The sequence below is a fragment of the Molossus molossus genome, unplaced genomic scaffold, assembly GCF_014108415.1.
Source record: "Molossus molossus isolate mMolMol1 unplaced genomic scaffold, mMolMol1.p scaffold_m16_p_7, whole genome shotgun sequence".
Classification (NCBI taxonomy): domain Eukaryota; kingdom Metazoa; phylum Chordata; class Mammalia; order Chiroptera; family Molossidae; genus Molossus; species Molossus molossus.
In genome coordinates this window covers 98315480-98329563 of record NW_023425401.1, presented here as the reverse complement: position 1 = coordinate 98329563, position 14084 = coordinate 98315480, and positions in this window count along the sequence as shown.

Below are 14084 nucleotides of genomic sequence, written 5' to 3'. Positions count from 1 at the left end.
CTGTCGTATCACAGTCACAACATTACAGAAATCGAAGGCTCTCGGGGGAGTCGAACCGCTGGAGAACTGCCTAGAAGACGAGGTGCTGTGGCGGGGGGGTGACTGGGAAGATCTGGCAGCCACTACTGAAGGATCGGGGAGGGGGGAGTAACATACTCTGAGCACCTCCAGGTAAGGCTGGGCGCTGCCTGCTCGTGCAGCGCTCACACCGACTTTGGGAGGCCGCTGTAGAATGCCTGTGTGACAGGTGAGCCCAGATGCTGAGCGTACCAAGGCCGCCCAGCTCATGAATGGATGAGCACGATTTGAGCAACGTGAACGTCCACCCTGTTTCCACCTGGCTGGACCTCAAGGGAACTGCATCTGCACACTTCCTGTCCCTGGATCCTGGGTGGTCAGACGTCAATGCCATGTGCTGAAAACCACAGGTACAACGATATAATCCCGTAACGCTGGGAAAAAGAGGTTCGTGCTAAGAAAAGGCCCCAGTTCTGCTTTAAGGCTCTCTAGCGAGCCCGCAAGTAGCAGCCTGTGAGCTAAGAAGCCGTCCACGGCTGAGCAGAGGGAGGGACCAGCAGGTACACACCATGTGCAGGTGTGTCTTCCTTACGTGGGCAGCATGATTCACTTCAGCCCCAGTTCAAAAGCAGCGATGTTCCGTCAACACACGCACACACAGACATTCCCAAACAATGTATCACTAGTACAGTTTCCCAACTTGCATCTCATGTAGGTACATAAAAAAAAAGAGGCACTTGGCCGTTTGTGCCTGGGAGAGGGGAGCTTGGAGTTGGTGGTAATGTGGGAAGAGAACCACCGAGAGCTGAGGCTGGGGAGATGCCCTGGTGAGTCGACTTGGGGGGGAGTGGAAAGGGGAAGGGGTGGTTCACTGTCCTCCCCGAAGACGATCTGGAAAATAGTGGTTCATGGTAAACCTCGGAATAATTCGTAACTATGGAGTAGAAACCAGTTGATTCCAAACACAGTGCCCACAGGGGGAAAAAAAGAAAACAATTTAGTAAGGACAGAAATAAATGGCACATCTGTCTCCTGTGACTCTTTCTTCCTAGTACTCGAAGTACTTATTCCCTAGGTCACTTCACAGTAGATAAAATACGTAAAAAAGGACGCACTAAAAGTCCTAGCCGGACAGAGCGTAGACAAGCATCTCTGTGCGGCGACTGCAAAGCGAAGTCAACAGGACTGAAGAGAGAGGACACAGACCACTGAGCCCCAAAGCTGGCCGGGGCCGCGGAGGCCTTGGTCGCTCGGAAGGAAGGTGTCAGTCTGCTCGGGCTGCCAAGATGTTTCTGGTGAGGGCTCTCTTCTCACTGTGTCCTCACGCGGCCTCACCTCTAGGCACGAAAAGAGAGACAGTCAGAGACAAAGACAAATGAGCGAGAGATCGAGTGTCTTTCTTATAGGGGCTCCACCCTCACGACCTCATTAACCACCTTCCTTAGCGGCCCATCCCCCACACAGCCGTGCTGGGGGTGAAGCTTCAACATATGAACGCGGAAGGGGCACCTGGAGCCTTCGACTGAGCCTTTCTCTGCTACCGATTCATGGAAGATGCTTTGGGGTTGCTGTTTCCTCTCTCTTGCTTTCTTTATACATACACATTGCTAGAGGAAAAAAAAGAAAATTGCGGTTATTCTTCTTAAATCTTTTAAGCATCTCTTGTGTGCCCTGCTCTGCCTGTTCTGGGTATTTTCTCCTGCGCCCCATGAATGAAAATGCGTTTGACAGGCACTGACCGACATCTCCGAAAGACCAAACAGCTCCGGCTTGGGCCTCGGAATGCCCTGGGTTTGAATCTTGGCTCTGCTTTTACTATTTGCATGTCTGAAAGAAACCGAATGACTGTTCCAGGCATTGTTCCTAACCCAGAATGGGGTTATTGTGAGGACAAACTCAGGAGGCAGATGGGGGTGATAGCTTTGAACTCATATACATATAAAGTGGGTTAACATGTCTCTCTCTCCCCCTAGTTTATTAGCAAGTTAACGGACTTGCATCCCCAAGGCCTGGCGCAGTGCATGGTGGTGAGGGCAAGGGGAAGGGGGAAGGAGAAGGAGGGAGAGGGAGGAAGAGGAAGACAGGAATGAGGACGGCCCTTTGCTGAGCTGCACTGTACCTCAAACCCTTTTACTTGTCTGTGTCCCCAACTGTACCCTAACCATGTTTAAGCAATCCGATACCTTCTGCCCCCAGAACGGTATCAGGTACATAGTGGGACTCCATGTAGACTTAATACATATAACCAGCCCAGCCATACACCCTTATATTTAATCAACATCTCTTCTCACATCAAAGGAACTCTTCCCAACAGACAAAAGATGGTGGGAGGTCAGATGTTATTGTTGAGCTATTGGAGAAACTGAGGCACAGAGTTATGAAGTGGTTCATCCGCCCTCAAGTCAATGATCAAATTCCGTTCTCTGCTCCCATACCCATTCCCCACCCAGTTTCCAACCAAGTGAGAAGAGAAGAGAAAGTTCCTGGGTGGGAGGTGAGGAGGAAGCAGGCAACGCCTATGTCCTAGGAGGAGCATAAGAACAAAGGTGGCCATTCACCAACCTTCACGGAGCACAGAGCTCCATCGTGAGGATGAGACCTTCCACAGTGGGGATGGAAATTTTAACCTGGGAATCCCATATTGAACCTAAAAAGCCAAGGAGTGAGTTGCCCTTCGGGGGTGCGATCCCAAGAAGTGAATGGTGAGCACCTGCCTGAGGGCGTCCCAGATGTGTCACCCTTCGAAGGCACCTGTCTCTCCCAGAAGGTGCTTGGTGAGCACCGCAGGCATCGGTGAGTGCTTTCACTTTCCTCCCAAGAACAACGAAGAGAGAAGAACTGTTTTGTTTCTCAGATGAGCTTGTTTCTGTAATTCCAGAATGTGCTCCGGCTGTCCAAGGGTGTTGTGTCAGAACACAGGTCATGGTTTATTCCAGGGCTGGGGCTGCTCTTCTTTCTCCCAACAATAAAAACAAAATGGAAAAGAAATACTGGACAATGTGATCAAAATCTTACTGCTTTTATGGAAGACAGTCTCACTTGAAAAAAATAAGAAGACCAAGGGGACCGTGTAGAATGAAGAGCTGCTGATGAAATGGAGGCTCAAGAGAGCCAGCAGGTGCAGTTCCTGCTCAGAACAATTTGCATCCCATCCATCAGAACAGCATGTCTTTGTCACCGACCACACCCTAACCCTGGCGACTCCTCCACAGATCCGTGCCAGCGTCACAAGGTAGTAGGTTGGTGTTACTTGGTCTCACACTAGAAAAACAACCCAAAGCATCATATTCCCAAATAAGGACAAAACTGTAAATAACAGGCCAGCCAAGGAGTCTTTTTGTGCTTCTGGAAACGAGCTGTGTGGCTCCATACGGTGCAGCGCCAAGGATGAACCCCTGGGCATCATGAACTCTGTTCCAGGGCTGGGACTAGGTTGAAGGAAATCCTGAAAATTTTAGTAACTAATATAAGTAATATTCGAATGCAGTATTTTAAAAATCAAAATTAATGCAAAAGCTGGTTCCTCAAACAATTAAACATAGAATTACCATATAATCTAGCAATTCCACTTCGGGGTATACCCCAAACGAATTGAAACAAACTTGAACAGCTATTTGTATCCACATATTCATCACAGCATAATTCACAATGGCCAAGAACAACCCATAGGTCCCTGGATGAATGAATGGATGAGCAAAATGTGGTGCGTACATTAAATGGAATGTCATTCTGGAAAGAAGTTCTGACACATGCTGCAGTGTGGATGAACCTGGAGGATACTGTGCTAAGTGAGATAAGCCCATCACAAAGACAAGGACTGTGCGGTTCTACTGAGATGAGGGACTTAGAGTCGTCAAAAGACACAAAGCAAGGGACCTGGAGAGTATTATGCTAAGTGAAACAAGCCAATCAGAGAAAGACAACTACCACATGATCTCACTTATTTGGGGAATACAATGAACAAAATAAGCTGATGAACAAAATAGACCCAGACATAGAAAGGAGTATGGTTCAGACCAACAAATCTCAGAGGAGGGGGGGTGGGGGAGGGATGAAATAAACCAAAGAACATATATGCACGTTATGTGTAACCACACAGACAACAATGCTGGGGGGGGGGGGAGATAGAGAGGAGGGTGTCTGGGGGGGGGAGGAAAAACATCGGTAACAAAAATAAATGAATAAAAATTGCAAAAAAAAAAGGCAGAAAGCAGAACGGTGGTGGCCAGAGGTTGGAGAAAGGGGAGGAAATGGGAGTTAGTATGTGTTTAATGAATTTAGAATTTTAGTTTGGGAAAATGAAAAGGATTCTACAGATGAATGGTGATGATGGTTATAAATAATTGTGTAAATGTTCTTTTTTTCCCAATCTTTATTGTTGAAAGTATTATAGATATTTTCTCTTTTTCCCCCATTGACCCCCCTCTTTCCCACCCTCACCCCCTCCTGCCTTCCTCAATAGTGTGAATGTTCTTAATGCCACTGACCTATGCACTTGAAAATGATTAAAATGGTAACTTTTGTGTTCTATATGCTTAACCACAAAATACTTGGAGAAACTGCAACAACAACAACAAAAAATCATGTTGAGCAAAATGCCAAAATTTAAATAAAAACAGGATCAATATTATTGATTTTTCCCTTTGCCTAAGGCTCCGATGTGGCTCCATCCAGCACGGCTACTAATCCAGTCTTCTTTTAAAATGTCGTTTTGTGCATCACAGATAATTTTTGCATTAACGTTAATCTTTGCAAATCTTGCCTTGAAATGTTATTGATCCTGATTTCTCAGACTTGGGGCTCCGCATGACATTTTCTGACCAAGAAGACTGCCTCCCTCTCGTCACTGGCTGCTGCCTAGTCCTCTTTATCCGTCCATCTTCCCTTTGACAGTCCTGCCTGTTCTCCGTTTCCGGTTGGACAAGAATCTCCCCCTTGTTGTGTCTGGAGAGGAAGAAGACCCAGGAGCTGGAGCGGCTGCATCACCAAAGTCACGCTCTGGGCTGCCACCGGGCCTGACATCGCTGCGTTCATCACTGACTATATTTTGGGCTCATTTCACATGCCAGTCGCGCGCGCCCTAATCTCGTCGTCACCTGGAGCCTTTCAGCCTGTGACCCCAGGTTACCTTGAGCAGAAGGCCCTGCCCGGCTCCTGTGCCAGCTGTTTTTTTCCTCTTCTGGAGGAATTGATTCCTCGTGATGCTCTGAGCTGTAATCCCATCGGGCTGGAATAACCTGACACTCCCATTTGTCTGAAACAGAAGTCGTTTGTCTTCCAAGCCGCAGGGCTGGGGCTGTGGCGAATTCCACCCATCGGCCCCCTCTTAGGGGACTGTGACCACTTCACCAGCTGTGTTTGCCTTGCCCCTGAGACTCCATGACTAGCAGGGAAGGAGAGTGAGTGGCAGCTGCAGGCCAAGAGCGGGTCTGGAAATCAATCCCCAGCTCTGGTCTAGCTGAGAACTCCTGGCCACCTTCAGGGGGAGCCAGGCTCACATGACCTGGCCCCAGAGCTGGGACCGAGCTCAGGCCGGGGTCTGCACACACCCCAGGAGAAGTGACTGTCCATAAGGAACGGATCTTGGGCGACTGACTTCTTCATAGCTGCACACGTCATTGTCATTAGAAGCCTGACAACACAGAGGCGGTCCATGGAGCGCCACGAGAGAATCGGGGCCAAGTCTAGCCCTTAGCAGCTGTGTGACCTTGGGCGCTTTGGGCCTCGGCGTCTTGACTCCATGATGGAGAGCATAATGGCTATTTCGGAGGGTGACTAAAACACTGAAATCCATTCATCGTTATGGAAATGTTTGAAAACACGACAGCACCAAACAAATGGAACGTGTTATTTTCATAGCTATCTACCCAAAAGTAAGAACGAGGTACTTTTCAAAACGAAACACCAAGACAGAGGATTGCCCCCCTGTGACATGCAAGGCAGTGTGGGCCATAGTTTTGAGGAGACTACAGTGGAGACCCTCCCCCAGGAAGCATGAGGGTATGAGGACAAGGCTTGGTTTCTTACACTCTTTTGCTTTATGGCACGACGTACCCACTGTGGACTGCACAGGGGGATCTGAGTGATGGGGCAGGAGAAGCATCATGACCCAGATCACCCTGGAGGAGCCCGGTGCTGTCCTGAGGTTGGACAGGAAAGAATGCAACAGGAACGAGACTGAACCAGCATCTCTTCCAGACTCGTCCCTGAGCCTACAGAGGAGGAGAAGGGGGCAGAGAGTGTCCTGCTTAGAGGAGAGGAGACACAGTGAGTAGCGGTCCCCTGGAGCCACGGGTGACCAGAAAGTTCCCATGTACCTGGGCACATCCCAGCTGACGTGTGAGATGATATAAACCTGCAGAGCGTGTGGCCGAGTGGCATGGACGTTTGATTTTTCTTCCTTGGCCACCCATCCCCGAGTCCCCTCCATCTGTGTGCAGCACACGCCACATTCTTTTCTGTGGAAAGCAGAGCCTCCTTCTCAACAGAAATCCTGAAAAATCCAAATAGTCTTTTTCCCAGGCTGCCTCACAGCTCAGCAAAGGCTAGTGGCCCCGGCTCCCATGTGCCAGACTTTTGAGTCAGGTCTTAGCACAACACACCAGAAAGAGGCAGAGCTGCCTGGGGTTCATGATGAAAAGGCAGTGGCAAGGCGTCACCAGGCTGTTGTTTGGCACGTGACTGGGTTGTGGTCCCAACTGAGGCTTAGTGTCTTTCCAAACCTGGGTCTCCAGCCTTCCTAAGGGTTCCTTGACCTACCTCATCTCCAGTCAGTAAATCTCTTCATTATTGACAGAAGCAGAGGTAGGATGTCTCATCTGCCTTGATGAATTCTGGATGACTCATCAAGTAAAAGGAATATCATACTCCCTAATCTGTGATACCGGCTCAGGAACACCCCCAGCATCAGCCTGTTCGCCCCGGCCCTCGGGGGTTCACCCTGGTTTCTCAGAGGCCCTGGAGCATTGGTTTGGGCCTCGCACTGATGCCAGCAATGTGTCCCCCAGATGAGGGACAAAAATAACAAACATGCCATTCAGGTCAAAGTTTAAAGAAACTGCATATTTGGGGTTTTCTGTTTCAGTGTCTCTGTCCTCATAAAATAATTCTTCTATACTGTGACTCCGGCCAGAAGCTGGATCAACAGAGAGAACGTTGAAAAGTTATTACGTATTCCTGGCAGGCACCCTCTCAGCGTGAATAAATGAGGACTTGGCTTGCTAATTCAGAAGGGCTGCCAAGCCCTGAGTTAGGAAAATGCCAAAAACTTCTGTCTGGCCTTTGAACAGAAAAAAGGTTTAGCAAAAAGTGCGTGGTTTGAAAGGGCCGGTCCCCAGCACTCAGCCTGATCCCTGTCTCGGGCCTTAGTGACACACGGAGCTCGCAGTAGACCCGCTCCAGTCCCCAGCTTTACTCCCCAAGCAAGGAGGCAGAGTGTCTCCACCATCCCCTACCTCCACTGCACAGAATGTGCACTGAGGAAAATGGCATTGTTTCTTTTGAGATAACAGCATAAAATCAATGTAGAGTCACAGAATTCTGGAGCTGGAGATGGTGGTATGCAGGTAAATACTTCACCAGATCTCCAAAAAAAACACAAAGGTAAATGCATGTATATGCATACATAAGGTTATTGTAAATTTTACTGATATAAAGAATATATATTTACAATATGCAATTTATAGATAGTAATGAAATACAGTCTTTATTGTGGATCCCATATAATTGACTTTTATCCCAGGATGATTTTGTAGATTATTTTTTTAATGGGGGAGGAGAATTTTGTTTTAATTACAGTTTACATTTAATACTATTCTGGACTAGTTTCAGATGTACAGCATAGTGGTTAGACAATCATGTACTATACAGAGTGGTTCCCTCAACATTTCAGTACCCAATATTATCGCAATATTATTGACTATATTCCCTAGGCTGTAATTTACATCTTGGTGACTGTTCTGTAACTCCCAATTTGTACTTCTCAATCCCTTCACCTTTTTCACCCAGTCCCCCAACACCCCTCCATCAACCGTCAGCCTGTTCTCTGTACCTACGTGTCTATTTCTATTTTGTCTGCTCGTTTATTTTGTTCTTGAAATTCCACATATAAGTGAAATCATATGGTATTTGTCGTTCTGTCTGACTTGTTTTACTTAGCATAATACCCTCTAGATCACAAAAAGTAAGCTTTCATTCTTTTTTATGACCGAGTGGTAGCCCATTGTGTAAGTGTACCACAGCTTTTTAATCCACTCGTCTATCAATGGGTGCTTGGGCTACTTCCATATCTTGGCTACTGTAAATAATGCTGCAGTGAACATGGGGTGCATATATTCTTTCAAATTAGTGTTTTGGATTTCTTCAGATGTATTTCCAAATGTGGAATTGCTGGGTCATAAGTCAATTCCGTTTTTAATTTTAATTTTTATTTATTTATTTTTTCATCTATCCTCAGAGCAGGAGGGAGAAAGGGAGTAAGAGAGAGAAACATCAATGTAAGAGAGACACATCGACTGGTTGTCACCCACACGACCCCAACCGGGACATGGGACTAACCGCAACCGAGGTATGTGCCCTTATCGGGAACCGAACCCTGGACTCTGTGGTCCACAGATCAACATTCTAACCACTGAGCCAAACTGGCCGGGGCCCATTTTTAATTTTTAAAGCTTGGTATCTGTAAGCAAACTATGATTGTGATTCAACCATGATTTGACATATGGAGTTGCATGTCACTCTGCTTACTCTTTTCCCAGTAAATATATTGTCGTGAAATATGACAAGAGCTGACAAACTCTTGTATAAACAGTATTCTTGAACTAAGTCCTCTTTCGTCTTCTGCTCTGGTCATGACAGACCTTTAAGTTTAATCTGCATTAATATTTTTCCTTCACTTTCTTAAGTCTAGACAACCAAACAATAAACCAATCACTGATTTATAGCATTTGCCAATTTCCTTGGTGTAAATACTCCCATCCTGGCCAATTTTAAGCTACCAAAGAAGTGGCACCAACCACTGAGTTGCGAGTAGACACACAGTAGCACACCATTACATAGTGCTTCTATCATATAGAGGCAATGGAGGTAAAACCTCACATGCATAAATAAAATGTATAATAATTAGACAGGGGATGTGTTTTGAGTATTTATAACCTTTGTTTTGAATAAATACACTTATTTGTAAACTTATATAATTTTTAATAATGGCTATATTTAACAACCAGCTCACAACATTTCTAAAAACTTAGCAATCAGCTCTCAAATGATACAAGCCAACTCCAGCACGCTACTGGCTGGAGAAAATATGGAGGGGTCAAGTCTACTTCTCCACGTATATAAAATGTTTGGAGACGGGAGGTCGTGATGGTGGATATTTGGGTCCGGACACTGAGCTGCCTACAAACTGCATTCGTATGTAATTCTGGGTATTAGCAGGGTGAGGTCTGGACTCTGGTATGAAGGTCCTGGCATGAAGCTCTCCAGCTCCTCGCTGACTTTGTGGATTTGGCCTATTTTCATACCAAAAAGAAGCTGATTAATTCTCCAGTTGCCAACTTTGGCTACTGGTTGTACAGACCTCTCTCTACACAGACCTCCCTCCAGACACACCCTTGGCTTTGACAGCATTTCCCGTAACTCTGCTGGGCCAGAAAGAATGACACAGCTGGGGATCACTTTGAAGACAATTAAAGCTAATGAGCTGACTCAGCAAAAGTAGCTAAAAGGCAGGAAATGGCTCTGGCTAGAGAATAGTTTTGCCTCTGTAACTGGGGAGAGGCCAGTTAGGAAGCAAAATGGGAGAGGATCTGATTTCTTAGCAAAAATTAGAACTTGCTTAACCAACCCTTGACCGGAGCTGAAGTAAAGGGTACTCCTGCAGGGCTGCAGGGAACCAACCACTTTTCTATACTGTCGGGAGGAGAGCCCCTTGGTACACCTCTACAAAGCCAGTCTGACATTGACGTTCACGGTTATATTTTATTTCAAAATATTTTTATTGATTTTTAGAAAGAGAGGAAGAGAGAGGGAAACAGAGAGAAACATTGATATGAGAGTGAAACAGCAATTGGCTGCCTCCTGTATGCCACCTATCAGGGATCAAGCCCACAACCCAGGCCCGTGCTCTGACTGGGAATTGAACTGACAACCTTTAGGTGCATGGGTCCACAGCCAGCCAACTGAGCCACTGGCCAGGGCAACTTTCATGGTTTTAAATGGACATCCTCTTTGACCTAAATGTTCAAAGATTTTCATTGCAGCATTGTTTATATTAATGACACTGAGGCCCGGCCGGTGTGGCTCAGTGGTTGAGTGTTGACCCATGTACCAAGAGGTCTCCAGTTTGATTCCTAGTCAGGGCAGATGCCCAGGTTGTGGGCCCAATCCCCAGTGGGGGGCATGCAGGAGGGAGCCAATTGATATTCTCTCTCATCAATGTTTCTATCTCTCTTTCCCTCTCCCTTCCTCTCTCTCTAAAATCAATAAAGAAAAAATATTTTAAAATAATCATAATGACTGAATTAGAAGCTAACTCAAAATCTATTAATAAGTGGCTTACTAAATTTATAAATGACAATAAATCCAGACAAAGGAATACTATATAACCATGAAAAAGAATATAGCAGTTCTTTATTACCTGTTAAGTAAAAAGAAAAAATGTGAAAAACACTGTGCATAGTATGTTACCATTTGGATAGTTTAAATAATACATGATACACCTAAATGTACATAAAATATCTTTCAAAGGATACACAGAAACCTTTCGAAGGATACAGAAACTGATCATAGGTTGCCTTTGAAGAAAATAGCTGGTTGAGGCCAAGAGTGGACTCAAGAGGCCAAGAGAGAAAGACTCACTTATCACTCTGGCCCGTTTGGCTCAGTGGTTAGAGCATCGGCCTGCGGTCCAGAGAGACCAGGGTTCGATTCCTGCTAAGGGCATGTACTTCAGTTGCAGTTTGTCCCTGGCACTGGTTGGTCGTGTGGGTGGCAGCTACTCGATGTGTCCCTTTCACATCAATGTTTCTCTCTCTCTCTCTCTCTCTCTCTCTCTCTCTCTTCCTCTCTCTCCCTCCCACTCTATCTGAACAAAAAATGGAAAAAAATGTCCTCGAGTGAGGATAAAAAAAAAAGAAAAGACTTACTTATCAACGTACCCCTTTAAAATGTTTTAATTTTGTATTACGTATTATCTCTTTTTTGAATAAATTAAATAATAAAATGTGTGGCTTTTTTTAAAGAGCAACAGCAACTACACCTCTGTGGTTACTAAGCATGGTCCTAAGTCTCTCAAGTTTTTCTCTAGTCAAATTTTAAAGGAGCACCTGAAACTGCCTGGGTTTCAGCACTGAAAGTCCGGTGTCCTGGGAAATCCTTCGGTCCTGGCAAACTAGGGTTTTCCACTCTCTGAACCAATATGGTGTCCTCGGGTGAGCTCACCCATGTCCAGCCCAGTGGGCTCCTCCTCCCCTTCCCCTGCTGGTACTTCCTGCTGGTCAAGCCCAGCCAGAAGCCAGAGGGCAGGATGCTGGTGGCTGCAGCCCAGGCAGGTCAGCCTCCTGGGCAGGAAGAAAGGATAGAGAGGGGTCCTGGAGGGAGCTGGCCTCTTAAAGAGTCCTCACTTGGGTGACATGGGAAGAAGAGTAATGAGTAGAAATTACGAAGCCTGGGTTCTGGCCTCAACTCAGCATTACGTGACCTTCAGTCCATCTTTTCCGTTTCTGGGCCTCCATTTTTTCATTTGTGAAATGAATGGGGGCAAGTGGGTGCCTATGCAGTCTTAGGGATACATGTCACTCACCTCTCAGACTGTGCACAGGGGGCCACTCACACAGATTTCACAGATATGAGCCAGAAGTTTCTGCCCAGAAAGCTACCCATTCTATTCCAAGATCCAACTGAAACTGGCCTTCTCTCTTTTCTTTTTAAATATTTTTTATTGGTTTTTAGAGAGAGAGGGAGAGAGAAGAAAAAAAGAGAGAGAAACATATATATGAGAGCGAAACATCAATTGGCCGCCTCCTGCACACCCCCTACCAGGATCAAGCCACAACCCGGGCAGGTGCCCTGACCCAGAATAGAACAGGCAACCTTTTGGTGCACAGGACGATGCCTGACCAACCGAGCCACACCGGCCAGTGCAAAGTGGCCTTCTCTCAAAGTAGCACTTTTCAGCTCTCTGGGAACTAGTTCGAGATGTCAGTCCATGGACCCCATGGCCAGAGATGCTGATCCGTAGGTCCAGGGTAGGAACTCAATGTAGGGTTTCCTTATAGTGCACTTTACAGCCTGTCTTAAAGACAAATGCTGCACCCTGGCCACTTTGGCTCAGCGGTTGAGCATCGGCCTACGGACCACAGAGTCCCGGATTTGGTTTCCACTAGGGGCACAAACCACCAAAAAAATAAAAAATAAAAAGTTCAAAGACCAATGCTGCATCATAGTGTCAGAGTTTTCAAGTTTATTTTCTCTGTAATAAAAACAAGCCATTGTAATGATTATTTGTCTTAAACAAGAGTTTTGAGGCATTCAATCCCCTTAATACATTGTTAAATAGTAAAACTGCATTTCAAAACCTGGGCAAACATCAACCCAATCAGCCAGGTGCTAGACTCACTCACAGGCCTCAGGACACATAATCAGGTATCAGTAGGCAGGTGTTTTAAGTGACGACTGAGAGAAACAGTTGCCTTTGTGGTTATTCCGGAGGCTTTGCAACATTCAAATGGAATACCTCACACTCAAGCCAGCCGACTTCAGACGCCTCTCAGCTGGATAAATCCAGGCAATAATTAGCACTGGAGATTTTAACTGGATTGCAATCAAAAAGCTTGGAGCCTAATTGAGGAAATCTGTGTCCTTCCCTTATTTCCACTGCCTGTGAGGTGCTGCCCTCATGGGTTGCGACACTTTAAATAATCACTAGAACACATTTCATTTTGTTCAGCCTGTCTTGTGTGGCTCCGTGGCTGAGCGTCGACCCACGCACCAAGAGGTCACTGGTTCGATTCCCGGTCAGGACACATGCTCAAGTTGTGGGCCCATCCCCAGTGAGGGGCGTGCAGGAGGCGGCCAATCGATGTTCTCCCTCATCGATGTTTCTATCTCTCTCTCTCACTTCTTCTCTCTCTAAAAAATCAATAAAGGAAAAAAGATAAAATGCCCATCCTCAGGAGAAGCGTCGTGTAAGGCCCAGTATTAATAAGCCGGGCCTGTCCCTTAGGCTCCACAGCGTGGCCCATGTGATTTCCTTTAGCCGATGCCAGAAGGGCCCCTGCCTAAAACTGTGGCTCATTCATTTCCATTCACGCCCCCCCGTTGTGAGTAGCCATTTAGCTTTGGGGAAATTTCTTATGCCTCACTTTTTATTTCTCTTCCCTCATCCCCTGGCCGTGGGTTACTACCCACATGTTCGTTTCAGTTCTCATCATCTTCTCTGCAGCTAAAGGAGCTGCTACGGCACTTGGTTATCCATGATGCCAACTTAATGAGAATGTCCCAGTCACCTTTGTCATTCAGGAGAGAGAGTGGTGTTGGAGACATCTAAACATTTTATGATCAAACGGTGCCGTGGGTGCCTCTGGAACGAAACTGAGAGTGTTTCTGCGGGTCTGGACGAATCCCAGGTTCTGAGGCTGTGGGTCCTGAGGTCACATAGGCTCAGAGGACTTCATCCGTCCCTCCCACCAGTTCCCGAAACCTGCCAGTAATTGCAGACCATTAGGACTTGTCTCTCACATCTTCTTTTGAGCCGTCGGATTCGGCAGGGTGCTGGGTAGTGCACAGTGGTGGTTTTGGTGACTCAGGACATTCGAACCTGAACTCTGTCTATTTACAACGATAAAATGTCTTCTCTCTCAACCAAGGAGTTTGGCTGTCTCAGGCTCTCCTGTGTCATGCACGCACCCTTCTTTCTTTGGTAGATGCACTCGCTCCCCTGCGCTCTCCTGACATCGATGGGAGGTGTTAACTGGGGGGAGTGTTAGCCTACACCTCCCCACGCGCAGGAGGGCCGCGTGGGCCCCTCAGCAGCCCACGCCACTGGGGAGGGTGTAGGCTGAAGCTGG